A 15,542-nucleotide genomic window follows, 5' to 3' on the forward strand; every position below is an offset into this window, starting at 1 on the left:
GGACTGTCCCTATAAAATCGGGACATCTGGTCACCCTAGCTGGGGACGAGAGCCAGACTGGGCTGGGGCTAGATACGGGCTCTGGGAACCAGGCGTGGGCCAAGCTCAATGTGGGTTTTGAGGGCCCAGTAAGGGCTGAGCATGGGACATTAGAGGCAGGCTGGGTTGGGCAGGGGTTAGATATAGGCCCTGGGAACTAGGGCTGGGAATGGGCTGTGAGGGGCATTAGTTGGCTGAGCCTGCACCAGGTGTGAGTCTTGTGGCCGAGTATAGGCAGGCTGGAGTGGATCTGGGCTGAGCCAGGTCCAGGCCCTAAGGGCTTGGTTCAGGTTTGACGTACCTCTGTGTCCCTGGATTCAAAGGAGGTCACTCATTTTAGTCCCAAAGTTCCCAGTGTCCCACATCCCTTTTGTGGTGTTTCCCCCGGCAGCCTTTCTCACTATTGTCCAGCTTTTCATCTGTCAAATTAAATTAAAGTGTCAATCAAAGTTCTTTAGAAAGGGGGTATCGTTATCCTCACTTTACTGCTGGGTAAACTGAGGTAAGTAGCTGTGAAGTGACTTACCCCAGGTTACACTGTGGGCCATGGAGTCTAGGTCTGCTGTGTCTCACTTCAGTGCCCTATCTGAATCATTAACATCAGAAATTTAGACTCCTGTAGCTGAGGCTCTAGGCAGAGTCACTCGCACCAAAGGAATCACTCCTACGCCACTATGCATTTGCTGCATGTATAATTTTGTCTCCGTTTTTGACTTTGTCATAGATTGCATCCCACATTTGGGCCTTGGCAGGCTGAGAGGTAGGGGGCTGGGTGCCAGGCTCAGGACCACGTATAGATCGGATACCAGGTCTGTAAGCGGTGGCTAAGGACATCAGCACTGGACCCTTACAGTCTTCCTCCCCTGTTTTCTTATCCTACATTGTGTTCCAATGGAAATGAATTGAGCAGCTTCATCCTTTGTCTGGGAGGAGAGGAGAAAACACCCCAGAATAAGTTCATCTCCGATGTAGCAGGCATAGGGTGGGTCATGCTGCAACTGCATTTGCAGAGATGTAGGGAAGTCTGCACAGCACTAAATTGTACCAGAACTGGTTCCAAAAAGGACAATATGCACTCACAAGTCCTTCCAAAATAAGTCTCCCAATCAACCAGTTGGCCCACCACTCGTCGCCACAGGCCAGATCCACTGGAGAAGCCCAGAAAAATACTTAGGCTTTGCAGCGTGGTCTGATAGTCAACAAATTCAGGCACTATTGTATCAAGGGGGAGTGAATTCTCAGAATTAAGCATCCCTTTGTGGAAGCCTAAATACCAAGGTGGTGGGCACCCTAGAAATAACATCAACTATACAGCTAGAAACGACCTTGCTGCTAGCATCTTCTTGTTTAAAGCTGCAGGGTGTAATTAGTGATTCAGTATCTGCTATGAATGTCTCAGCTGCTTTTTATAACATTCATAAAACAATTTCAGATCTTTATCATCTGAGATTCACTGTTTGGATTTGTTAGTTGTGTATGGTTAAAGCTTCCAAGCAATTGCTCAAGTTCTCAAAATTCGGGTAGGTTGATGCATGCCACATGTAATGTAAAAAGACCGAGAAAATAAGAAATGAACGTTGGTCCTCAGTCTGCTGATTTCTATATAAATAGGAACATTACCTTTGTTGCAATTGCTTGAGAATGTTTAGGCTGAAAATTCATCTCTTGTTTAATTCCATTGAAGCCATTTATGTTGTGCCCTACAAATCTAAATGCACCAAGAATTGGAGTATAACGTACATGTGACCTTTGTCATCCCAAACTACTAATGCTTTCACTGTCACTTTTCAAGACCTCGACAACATGCCTCAGTGTTGTTTCTTTTAGGTTTCTCTTACTTTCCTTATATCAGGGGGTAGCCGTGTTAGTCTGTATCTACAAAAACAACAAGGAGTCTGGTGGCACTTTAAAGACTAACAGATTTATTTGGGCATAAGCTTTCGTGGGTAAAAACCTCACTCACATTTAAAAAAAACAGTTTAGATCTGCTTACAGGTATAAGAGACAGGCCCAACCCAGCTCCCTGGTTCAAATCCTTTGACCTTTGGAGTTCTCAGCTTCATTACTCAAGCAGCTCTCTGTAACAGATTAATTGGAAAAACTGGCCCCACCAAACTTTGGAGAATTCCAGAGCTAGATCCCAAGCTAGAGCTGAACGTCACAGTTCAAGCCCATCTCTATATGTAAGCTGTGAGGAGTCCTTAATGTTTGTGAAGTGCTATTGATGTTGAGCATTATTACTGAATGTCAAATCCACTTAATGCTTTAATTATAGTTTTTTTCCCTAGTTAAACTGAAAAATCTTACACGTATCCCTGCAAACAGCTGTATTTTGTTCTATTTTTCTGGCTTTCAGCTGTTGACACATTGCGTCACTGTTTGGACATGTCCTTGTACAGTTTTGGGATAGAGCCCATATCCTGCCATGCCTAGAACAAAGATCTAAAATTTGTCTCGCAGCACTCTCTTATCAAGGAAAACTGACAGTATTCTACAGGAATGATGCAAACCACTCCATCATACTGCAGTCATAGATCAAAGGTGCTGAAGTATTGTACTTAATACATGGAGCAGAAAACTCTGGGATTTGTAAAGACATCCTTGCAATGCTAATCTGAGCTCCCTTCTGTTAAGTGCTTTTGATGCAGCTGCACCTTGAATACAATTCCTTAGAGCCTTCTCTGTGTGAATTAAATTTCCATATTCCTCCCAAATACCTGCCAATCGTGTGCTGACTCTTCTTAAGGCTGTTTCTCAAATCACGTGAAAGAAAAAACTCTGTTAGAGTCTATCCATACTGCAGTCAAAACCATCCAAGTGACATTCGTGTTTCAACACCATTGTTGTAGCAGAGTTTTAAAGCTTCATCTACACAGAGTCAGGGACCTAGTTACAACATGATTTTAGTTTGTAGCATAGATGCAATGTTAAGTGTCCTCCACAACCATGCTAAACCCTCAGGCATATCCATGGGCACATGGGTCTTGAAAACCTTGAAGCAGATCCCCTGCTTTGCTCCTATTTGCAGTGTCAACAGGTCTTGAGAACCCTGTTATAAACACATGCTAATACTCTCTCCCACTTGAGAGACTACGCTACACATATTTACCAAGTTGGTAACCAGGTTGTAGTATGGCTGAGCCTGCACTTGACTTGAGTGCGTTCACAACATGCGTCATATACAGATCCTAGCAGTGTGGTTGTGAACCTTTCTGTAACTGTATAATCACATAATAATGCAATAGTATTATGAAGGAAATAACTTAGATCACTGTCAGTGATGCTCCCTAGGTAACGGCTGCGGTAGTATGGGAAAGCTACCCAGGTTTCCCCCCAGAACGTACAGATGCAAGCATGGCTGTGCTGCATGGTAGGTACAGAGAGGCCAACTCCGCTGACATGAGGTTGTGGGGGGAAATGGTGCTGAATGGATGTTGCTGAATGAATTTAGCTGCAGCCTTGTGAGCAGCGTGGTTACATTTACCATGGTTCTAGCTCTGGGGAAGCTAGGCCTTCTAGCATGGTTTTGCTAGCTCAGTTCTCAGCTCCTCTCCTGCTCTGTGGAGGGGACTGTCTATAGCTCAGTTATAGGATGGCTTACAGACAGAGAAAGGGGGAATCTTGCTAGAACCCTTCTAGCCACAATCGTGCTTTAGCACTGTTGTAAACCGTCAGATTCCCCTTTAGACAGCAGCTGCTGCCTGTCCAAAATGCAGCTGCTAATATCACCCTCTTTTCCTGTCTATCTGACCACATCACCCTCTTCAACCACACCACCATTGGTATCCTGTCTTTTCATACATCAGATCGGGCTCCTTATCCTCACCTTCAGTGTCCTACAAGATATCTGCTTGGCATTCACCTCTACTCCTTTCCTTCTCTTCCTCCTCTTCCCTCACTCCCTATCATGGTTACAGCCATAAAATGAACTGGGCTGTGGAACATTCACTTTTCCAGATTGGTAAGTGCCAGAACAGGGTCTCAGCCTGAAGGAGATCGGATGAATTCCCAGGGACTGTGATGTACACTCGGCGAGCAAAGACTTGTGGATGTGACTTAAAAGGATCTCATGGGGCTAATTGTTCTAGTTGTTGTCTAGGAATGTTGCCCGAGGGCTGGACTTTCTGGAGGGATTAGTTCAATGGCCTGTGTTATACAGAAAGTCAGATTAGATGATCACAGTGGTCCCTTCTGGCCTTAGAATCTATTCATCTATTAATTCTGCTGACTCAGAGGACACTGCTACAGCCAGACATCATGAGCCAAACTCATCCCTGGTGAAACCCCACTAACATCAGTAGAGTTACTCCAAGTCTGAAGTTGCCTCCGTACATTAGTTGCATTTTTGTCATGCTCTAATAACAGTGAAGTGAGGGAACCAAAAGCTTTACAGCAATGAATCCAATTGCAGATCAGTATAACTGGTCCTTCCTCCCTTTCTCTCTCTCTCTCTGGTTCCCTCCGATCTTCCTCACACCCACACCACTGAAACTGACCTCCCTGGCAGCCTCCTACGGAGAGAACTGAAGGGGCTGGGATGATGTGCCACATCCTCCGGAGCTGAAATATTAGCTGTAAAGGAAGGAGGTTCAGCCTGCCCCAGACAGGTGCCGCTCAGTCACCTCAGTGTGGTGCTGGTTGTCTCTTTTAGATTTAAATGACCAGCTACCACAAGAAAGCCTGCTGGGAAAGAGCCCGACCAGGGGGTAAACCCAGACTGGGAGCGGAGTCTTGGCCCCCAAAGGTGAAAAGGTAGCAGCCGTAGTTAATGGCAGCGAAAGGGGCTAAATTCCCAGTGCGCGGAGGAGCTGAGATATGGAGGGAAGATACCACAGCCAGAGCTGGGTACTTTATGTACTTTGAAGTCTTGCTGCCCATCAGGTTTTGCACTTTGCTATTATGTTTATACAGTAAACCGTCAGATTCCCCTTTAGACAACAGCTGCTGCCTGTCCAAAATGCAGCTGCTAATATCACCCTCCTTTCCTGTCTTCCTGACCACATCACCCTCTTCAACCACACCACCATTGGTATCCTGTCTTTTCATACATCAGAATCAGGCTCCTTATCCTCACCTTCAGTGTCCTACAAGATAGCTGCTTGGCATTCACCTCTACTCCTTTCCTTCTCTTCCTCCTCTTCCTTCACTCCCTAAACTCCTCCCAGCCCCCTCTTCTTACTCACCTTTCGATCTCTTTTTCCTGCTGTCAGCTTTTTCCTTCTTCTGTGCTGCCTCCTATGCTTGGAACAGCCTTACCCATTTGTCATTCATCAAATGTTCCCCTAGTGTGCTGCACTTCTCTTAGTCAGATACATTCCGCCCTCCTTTCCTACTCTCCTCCCCAATGATCTCTCCACACCCTCTGCTACCATCAAGTGCTTCAGGGAAATCTTGTTAATCACTGTGTACATTTAGGACACAATTTTGCCATGGGGAAGCATTTAATTAGTTATTATTTTATGGCACCCAATGGTGCGTTGGGTGCCTTGCAGCACAGAAAAGAGAAGTGCCCTGCCCCAAAGAGCTTACATTCTAATTTAGACATGACAGGGAAAGTGACCAAAAGGTGGTAATGGGGGAGGAAGGGATGGGGTTACAGCAATGTGATTACACAGTTACTCAGTGAAGACATGAGAGTCATGGAGCATGGGGCGGGGGGGAAGGGTGTACTATTAAAAAAACTATGATGCACTTCTCATGGGGGCTGCAGTAGAAGCTGGCCTTTCCCTTGATACATGGACTCACAATAAGTCTTAAACAGGAAGCGTTTATTATAGAAAACAACTAGAACAGATACAAACTTCCACAAAACTTGTGTTCCAGCTCTGTCTCCCTTTTTTACCAGAGGGCAACTATAAAGCCTACAGAGGATGAGTACTATCATGGAAGCATGTATTGGTTCTTGACCTCTGTGCTATTAAACATTTTTCTCAATGACCTGAAAGAAAACATAAAATCATCGCTGATAAAATTTGCAGACGACACAAAAATTGGAGGAGTGGTAAATAATGAAGAGGACAAGTTACTGACTGTGGAAGTAGAGCAAGAACTGACAGGGATTTGAAAGGGATTTCAATGCAAACAGTCCTTTCTGTGAACAAGAGTCAGGCTAGCTGTAACCCTAATAACGCAAGACTTGTAGACGCGAGAATTGTGTGAGGCGAGTGGGAAAGAACTGTGAGAGAAGTTATTGCGACCTTGTGTTAGATAAAATATGACACAAAGCGATCTGGATCGCTTGGTAAACTGGGCGCAAGCAAACAAAATGCGTTTTAATACCACTAAATGTAATTGTATACACCTATGGAAAAAGAACATAGGCCATACTTACAGGATGAAGGAAGGACTCTATCCCGAGAAGCAGTGACTCGGAGAAAGATTTGGGGTCGTGATGGATAATCAGCTGAACATGAGCTTCCAGAGCCATGCTGTGGCCAAAAGGGCTACATGCAATCCCTGAATGCCTAAACAAGGGGATCTCGAGTAGGAACAAAGAGATTATTTTACCTCTGTATTTTGCACTGGTGCTGGGATACTGCATCCAGTTCTGATGTACATAATTCAAGAATGTTGAAAAATTGGAGAGGGTTCAGAGAAGAGCCACGAAAACATTTAGAAAACATGCCTTACAGCAGGGGTCGGCAACCTTTGGCACCCAGCCCATCAGGGTAAAACTGCTGGCAGGCAGGCACGGAGCCCCGCAGCTCCCACTGGCCGCGGTTCGCCGTTCCCGGCCAATGGAAGCTGCGGGAAGCGGCGCGGGCCAAGGGACGTGCTAGCCACTGCTTCCCACAGCTCCCATTGGCCGGGAACGGCGAACCGCGGCCAGTGGGAGCTGCGGGATTCCGTGCCTGCGGACACTCCAGATAAACAAACCGGCCCGGCCCGCCAGTGGCTTTACCTAATGAGCCGGGTGCCAAAGGTTGCCGACCCCTGCCTCATAGTGATAGACAAGGAGCTCAATCTTTTTTATGGTGACCAGATGTCCCGATTTTATAGGCACAGTCCCAATTTTGGGGTCTTTTTCTTATGCCTCTCTTATTACCTCCCATCCCCTGTCCTGATTTTTCACACTTGCTGTCTGGTCACCCTAATCTTTTTAGCTTAAAGAGAAGGTTAAGGGTGACTTGGTCACCATTTATAAGTACCTATATCAAGAACAAATATTTGGTAATGGGATTATTAATCTAGTGGAGAAAGATATAATATTATTCAATGGTTGGAAGTTGAAACCAGACAAAATCAAACTGGAAATAAGGTGTACATTTGTAACGAGGGTAATTAACCATTGAAACAATTTACCCAGGGTCGCGGTGGACTCTCCATTATTAGCAATTTTTAAATCAAGATTGAATGTCTTTCTAAACGTTATGATCCAGACGTTGTTTTGGGGAAGTTTGATGGCCTGAATTGATACAGGAGATCAGACTAGAGGATCCCAATGGTCCTTCTGGCCTTGGATTATATGAATCATCGTAGCAATCAGGAAGAATTTAAACTAGAGGGTCTGGACTTTGAAGACCAGCTCTAGGAAGGAGTTCCATGCGAAGATTGTTGTGGGAAAAGAAGACACATGGGGCATTATGAATAACATTGGTGGTGCAACATGGTAAGAGACGAGGGCAGAGAAATAGGCAGGACAGAGTTATGAAGGGCCTTGGAAAAGGAGAACAAAAAGTTTAACATTGATGTGGTGGAGAATGAAGGCAGCGTCAGTGCATGGATTTGGAGGGAGAATGAGGGGAATGTGGTCAGATTGGCAGGCCAGGAAAAGTATTTCTTTAAGAAGCTGTACTTTGCATACTGTGGAGGTGATGTGGATGTTGGTGATACCAGAGGTAAAGAGGTTTCATTAATCAAGATGGGAGGTAAGGTCATGGAAGAGAGATTTTGCTTTACAGCTGATTTGCTGTGCAAACTTTGACATGGTTAACTCTTGTGCCTCCGTTTACCTATCTACACGATGATTATAATAATGCCTACCACAACTGATGTGTAGTGGTGCTCAGTTTATGTTTGCAAAGAGCACTGGTTGAAGGACACTGTAGAAGGGCAAAATATTATAATAATCTTACATCTCTTTCATAGATTGCTTCATATTGTATTGAGGTCTTGTGACAAAGAGCCACGTATTGGGTAGTCAAGATACAGAGTGAGAACTGATGTCAGTAGATGTGTGATGTTACAAGTAATTCCCGACTCTAACCGCCTTGTGCCCTGCACTGTGAACTGAAATGCATATTCATGGACCCTGAAGGATGGCATATGGAAGCCAACTGCTGCATATGAATCGCGCTGCCACTTGTGTGAAATGGTCCCACTGGAGAAGTTTGCTTTGGGCAGTGGATCTAAAATCATTTCCACATGTTACTTTGAGAAAGAAAATGACTGGTAAGCCCAAAACACAGAGAGCAGAGACAACTCTTTGAAATGCACAATCTTTAATCTAAGTTAAAAGCCCCCTCAAGTAAGTCATCCGTGCCTGCAGGCCTTGCCATCTTGAACCGCAGTACTATCAGATCTCACAAGCTCTGCAGGTATGGGGTAGTACAGTTCTGAGATAGGGGACTTCCAAGAAACACACATCAAGGAGCAGTGGTTGCACTTTTCCCCTCTGACTCAATACAATTGAGTGATCTGACATAGCACTAGGGAGTATAGTGCTGTTGGAGGTGCCATCCTCTACTTGAGGTATGAAATTGAGCACCTTTATTTTTATGTCACCAAAGAGTCCGTGACACTTTCTGAAAAAGCCAGGGTGCCCTGGCTAAATTCCGCTTGAGTAGTTGCATTCTGCCTGCCTAACTCTCCTCCTGCAATTTCAGCTGGATACAATATTCTTCCCTTCTTCTATATTAAGATGCTGTACATTGTTGCTGAGCACTGTTAAACAGCTGCCATGTTGCACCCCAGCTACAGCTGCAATTCAGTGGTGGGTGAAAAAATTCCTGGATATAACCTGTAAATCAGCTAGTTATAAGAACAGTCCTGAAAATATTTCCTGGTATTATCATGCATATGTCTACTCAGACACAGAGTCTCATGAATTTCAGTGGCTCTGGGTAGAGTATGCATACATGCAGTAATAAGTGCTCACGTGTTTGAGCCCTTTATGAAGTACTCCAGGATGGCAGGTAGATCGAAGACAGTGTTGCAAAGCACCAGAAAAAGACCCTGTAAGGAATAGTCCTCCAGGGGCAGGGAGATGGACTAGATAACCCCACAGGTCTTGCCTTCTTTATAATTCTCATGGGGCTGTATTACTTCGTGCTTCTACAATCCCAAAGCAACTCAAACAGTTCATCTGCTGCTTCAGCATCTGCAAATGTGATTCTCCCACCCTGTCAGTTTGTACTGAAGCAAACCAATTTTAATGGGACAAGAGAGAGTGTAGCAGCCATTAACTTATTTTCCTGAAACAAATGTGATCTAGTTACCAGGGTTTGTTTTTCAGTGGACTGCAAATAATTTCACTAAAAGGATCCCAACTTCCCTAACAGTTGGAATGCAAGCACTCTGGGAAATGTCATTCACAGAACAGCTTCACTGCAGAGTTAGTTGCCCCAAACTTCCCACGTATTTATTCTTCCTGTGTGCTTGACTCTTAACAACAGGTGGCTGAGTAAACACATAAAGAAGTCAATCTGATCCACTCTACTTAGTCTAGATTGGCATCCAAATAACATTTTACTGGCTGCAGGATCGAGTGATTTCTGTACTTTCCCCCACCTTATACACAAACATTGTAGACATTTTTACAACTCTCCAAGATGTCTCTTTCAAAAAACAAAAACAAAACTTCAGCCTTTGAACTGTCAGCTGGCTCCTTGTTTATGTGCTGAGACTGAATACAAACCATATGCAGCAGGAGGGAAGTATACCCTTTTAATCCTCAGTGTAGTGGTACTTCTGAAACAGAAGGATGGGCCAAGGGGTAGTGTTAATAGGATTTTAACCAAATAATACATGTCCAGAAGCTACTCAGTGTATTTACCTTTACCTCTAAATAGGTTGTTTTCCCACATTGAAGTTTTGAGACAGGAACCAGTCTAGTGTGCTTTTTAAGGATTTATTCAAATAAGCAAACAAATATAAAGCTAAGCATTTATATGAGCTTGTCTACACTTAAAACCTGCCACTGCTACAGCACTTCAGTGAAGATGCTACCTATGCCCATGGAAGGGATTCTCCTGGCAGAGTAGGTAACCCACCTCCCCAAGAGATGGGATAATTCTCTCATTGACCTCGTGGCATCCACACCTGGGGTTAGGTCAGTTTAACTGCATCGCTCAGGGCTGTGTATTTTTCACACCTCTTAGGGCACGTCTTCACTACCCGCCGGATCAGCGGGTAGCGATCGATCTATCAGGGATTGATTTATCGTGTCTAGTGTAGATGCGATAAAATCGATCCCCGATCGCTCTGCCGTCGACTGCGGAACTCCACCGCAGCGACAGGCGGAAGCGGAGTCGACGGGGGAGCGGCAGCGGTCGACTCGCCGCCGTCCTCACAGCCAGGTAGCTGAAGTTGCATATCTTAGGTCGACCCCCCCACACCCCCCGTAGTGTAGACCTAGCCTAAGTGACATAGTTATACAGGCTTAATTTCTTAGAGACATAGGCCTGTTCTATACTAACTAATTTATCTCTAATTTCCCTAAACTAATCCAATAAAACACAATACAATGATCAAATCAAGGTAACAATTTGAATCTCAATAACTAGATCCATGGTTCAATTTATTTGGCTCGCAAATTACGACAAGAAGTTATTAAATCAATTTATAAGGTTAGCACAAGAATTACTTCAATACGTCACAGGGAAGTTTAGGAGGAGTACCTTTCTTTTAATCTAATCAATTGGGCTCACGCCATGTCTACGCTACAACCACTACAGCATGGCACAACTAAGGGCAGGTCTACGCTACAAACTTGAATCGGTGTGGCTGCACCGATGCAGCTGTGCCACTGTAACGTTTCTGGTGAAGATGCTCTAAGCCAAGGAGAGAGCGCTCTCCCGTTGGCTTAATAACTCCATCTTCGCGAGAAGCGTTACAGTGGCACAGCTGCATCGAGATGCTCTCCCGCCAACATAGCGTTGTCTACACCGGGGGTTACGGTCAGTATAACTATGTCACTCCAGGGGTGTGGATTTTCACACCCCTGAGCAACGCAATGATACCAAAGTATGGGTATGTCTACACTTACCCGACGCTGCTGCGATCGATCCACCGGGGGTGATTTAGCGGGTCTAGTGAAGACCCACTAAATCAACCGTAGATAGCTCTCCCATCAACTCCAGTACTCCACCAGAATGAGTAAGGGAAGTCGATGGGAGAGTGTCTCTCATCGACGCAGTGTGGTGTAGACACCGCAGTAAGTCGACCTAAGCTATGTCGACTCCAGCTATGTTATTCATGTAGCTGGAGTTGTGTAACTTAGGTTGACTTAACCCTATAGCGTAGACCTGCTCTCAGTGTTTAATGTAGAGCTGGTCTAAGGTACTGCAGCTGTGCTGCTGTATTGTAGGTACTTCCTACATCAATGGAAGGGGTTTTTACCATCTGTGTCATTAATTCACTTCTCTGCGAGGCAGTGTCTAGCTCAATGGAAGAATTCTTCTATTGATGATGCCACCTCTATACCAGAGGTTAGGTCAAGCTAACGACAGCGCTCTGGGCAAGACATTTTTCACAGCCCATAGTGATTTACTTAGATCAATCTAATTATTACGTGTAGACCAGGCCTTAAGAGTCTACTAAAAACAGAAGCTGACTCTTGCCTTTGTTCTAAGGAAGTATAACTCTTAAAATGGTTTATTTATAACTTCCCACTTTGGTGTTCCACATTTAGTTTCCCTGACCATACAACCGATGTTAAACTCTATTTCCTTAGCTTATTCCCCTTCCCACACTAATACAGTGGCTGCATCTTTCCGATTTATTACAGTGTAGACATACACAAAGTAATACCCACAGTTGGCCCATGTCAGCTGACAAAGCTTGCAGGGCTGGTGCTGCTGGGCTATAAAATTGTAGTGTAGACATTTAGGCTCGGGCTGAAGCCCAGGCTCTGGTTGGGACCCTTCCACCATCAGGGGTCCCAGAGCCCTGGCTCCAGCCCAAGCCCAATCATCTACACGGCAATTTTATAGCTTTGCAGTCTGACCCCCAGGAACCCCATCAGTTGACACTAGCCAGCCGCGGGAGTTTTATTGCAGTGTAGATCCAGCTGAAATCCACCTTCCTTCCATTCCTCAGTGTGATGTTTTGGAATGAGAACCAAGTAGTTGCTGCTGTAAGTTTATTTACAATACATGTTTGATGCCATTTCCAAAAAAACCTTTTTTCTTTTCTAACATAGGTGGTAGTCTCTGTGCAGAGACATTTGCTGGACAGCCAAACCTCTTCCACAAAAAAATGTTATCACTGTACAGTCTTCATTGTTCAAATATTGAGGGGCCTGATCCTACCAGGTGCTGAGCATGCTCAGCTCCTTTTGAAGTCCATGTGAGTTGAAGTGTCCAGCACCCCTCAAGATCAGACTCTTTGCATCTAGGGATCACACCACCACTGAAATGAAGCCATCCCTGGATGGAGAACAACCACCAGACAGATAGCCATTCACTAGGCAGGGAAGGAGAAATTCTGGCCAAAGACATTCAGGCAAAGTCCTACTCTTATGAAAACAGCCATCATAAGATGCTCAGTGTCTATAGAAAACACAAAGGGTCTTAGTTTCTAAGGTCTCCTCATCAAACCTACATGATTTATCTATCTTCAAAAGGATATAGGGCTGAGCTGATGCAGAAGTCTAGGTCTAAACATCAGTTCTGGAATATCTATCAAGCTGTCACAACCACTCCAAGAAGGTCTTGTCCATTTGATTCTTAGAAAAAAGAGAGGAGGGTAGGTTCATCTTGGGACTGTAATGGAGGGGATGGCTCTTTGTCAGGTTTTGAATGCTTAGAGTCTCTGGCATCCCTACACACTCGGCTCTTCATCTTTGCAAGGTAAAGAAATGGCATTCAATGCCATTTGTTCTGGAGGTAGGATCCCTTTTAGAGGAGACCTTAAAAGAAAAAATAGCCCACCAGACGATGTGTCTGTTCAGCATGGACACAAGAGAGCCCACGGTGCTCTTCATAAAAGGGAGTACGTGCTGCTGTTGTTAGCCAGAAACTTTCCTCTCCCCTCTTGCTTGGCATGCTGGCTGCTCACCACCCTCCCATACAGAGGTGGACATCGTTTGGTGGGGAGCTATTATTGGGCTAAATCCTAACATTCTTATGTGGGCAACACTCCCATTGAAGTCCCCCAGCGGAAGTGTTGCTTGAGTAAGGATTATGCCATCACCAAGTAAGAACATCAGGATTTGGCCCATTATTACCACTGTAATCTCAGAAGAGTAACGTCCCTCACCTCAGCAAGTGCTAAAGCCAAGGACCAACGACATACGGCTGCAATTGCCTTCTTCCCTCCATGGTCATGATTGCAGCCCCTGTCTGTTTTCATACACAAACCCAGACAACCGGCAGCTCATTGGGAAAGTTGACTCCCAGAAGCAAAGCAGCAAGAGGAATTTGACAGTGATGCAATATTTCTTCAACCCGAATAAGAAAGCCATCAAGGAAAACAAGGATTCTGGGTTAGACACCCTTCACCAGAACAGCATCAGGTGGGAAGTACTCACCATGGCTAGGTGTGACCTTGTGGTTCTCACTCAAAGACAGGAGAGTTTTGCCTGAATAAGGACTGCAAGATTTAGCACATTAATCTAATTCACAAAAACACAGTTACTGGTGAGAAGTTATTCACCCAAGTAACCACATTAAGGACTGCAAGATTTAGCACTTTAATCTAATTAACAAAAACACAGGGCCAGACTGGTGAGCAATTATTCACCCAAGTAACCACATTAGCTTCAGAAGGATGACTTGTGCAAGTAACTTCTTTTTAAAAGGGAGTAAAGGCTTCACAATCTGGTTTAGGTCAATATCTGAGGTAAAAAATAGGTCAAAGCAATAGCTACATTGGAAGTGATACCCCTTTTTTAATCGGTGGGCTCAGTGAAGTACCATCAATCCTAACCGGAGAGACCTTGGGTCAAATTCAGACCACTTGCATGCATTTGCAACTCTAGTCATTCGGTGGAGTTACTCATATTATTAGTACGTTCTATGGTTTGTATTTATGTAATCTACTATATATATGAATTGCCAGTAGATGGCACTCCAATACATAGCACCATTTCTGGGTTTTGTAAAATAAGCTCCATAAAGCTTGGTATATGCACTGCAAATGGCTTCCTTTGTGCAGCTCTGTACACCCATTCTTAACTCCTGCTTACACTGGGTCTGAATCTGCCCACTCTCCTAAACTAGGGAGACAAGTCAGTTCTCACAGTAACTCCAGCACTAAGCTCTTCTGTGCAAGCTGTCCATCCGCTCCATTGGATACACAGTACACTGGATCAAAACAACCGAGTCATGGACTGATCACCACATTGTAAGGTCACAAACCTGAACTATCCATTTTCCAATACAGCCATACCTCCTGATTTGTCAGATGACAGATTTCAGGTCATATTTACAAAGTGTAGCAAACCTGTGTTTCCTACCTGATTGCAGAGTTCATATAGTTCTGATTTGGGATTGGGAATTACTTCGTGTCATTTTTTTTAATTACTCCAGAAAGTGAATGACCTCTCCACCAAAGAGGTGCAGCACAGACAATGGCAGGGTACATACAGCTACTGTTCTTCTGTCCTACACTGGACACCGTTAATGCCTGTTTCTTGGAGAAGCTAGTCCTGGAACCCACAACGGGTGAGGCAATTCTTGATTTAGTTCTAAATGGCACACGAGATCTGGTCCAAGAGGAGAATATAGCTGAATCACTTGGTAATAGCAACCATAACATAATTAAATATAACATAATAAAATATAACAGAGAAACACACTACAGTAGCATTTAACTTCAAAAAGGGGGACTATGCATAAATGAGGAGGTGAGGTAAATAGAAATTAAAAGGAACAGTCACAAGAGTGAAATGCCTGCAAGCTGCATGGAAGTTTTTTAAAAACACCATAATAGAGGCTCAAACTATATGTATATCCAAATTACAAAACAGAGGACCAAAAAAATGCCATCATGGCTAAACAGAGTAAAGGAGGTTAGAGACAAAAAGACTGCTTTTAAAAGTTGGATGTCAGTTCTTACTGAGGAAAATAGAAAAGAGCATAAACTCTGGCAAGTCAAGAGTAAAAGTATAATTAGGCAGGCCAAAAGAGAATTTGAAGAGCAACTACCAAAAAACCCCACAAAAACTAACAGCAAAATTTTTTTTAAGTACATCAGAAGCAGGAAGCCTGCCGAACGATCAGTAGGGCCACTGGACAATCGAGGCAGTAAAGGAGCATTCAAGGAAAACAAGGCCATTGCAGAGAAGCTAAAGGACTTCTTTGCATTAGTCTTCATTGCAGAGGCTGTGAGCCATTCCAACA

The sequence above is a fragment of the Terrapene carolina genome, unplaced genomic scaffold (assembly GCF_002925995.2).
Source record: "Terrapene carolina triunguis isolate 2854851 unplaced genomic scaffold, T_m_triunguis-2.0 Scaffold192, whole genome shotgun sequence".
In the NCBI taxonomy this organism is placed as follows: domain Eukaryota; kingdom Metazoa; phylum Chordata; order Testudines; family Emydidae; genus Terrapene; species Terrapene triunguis.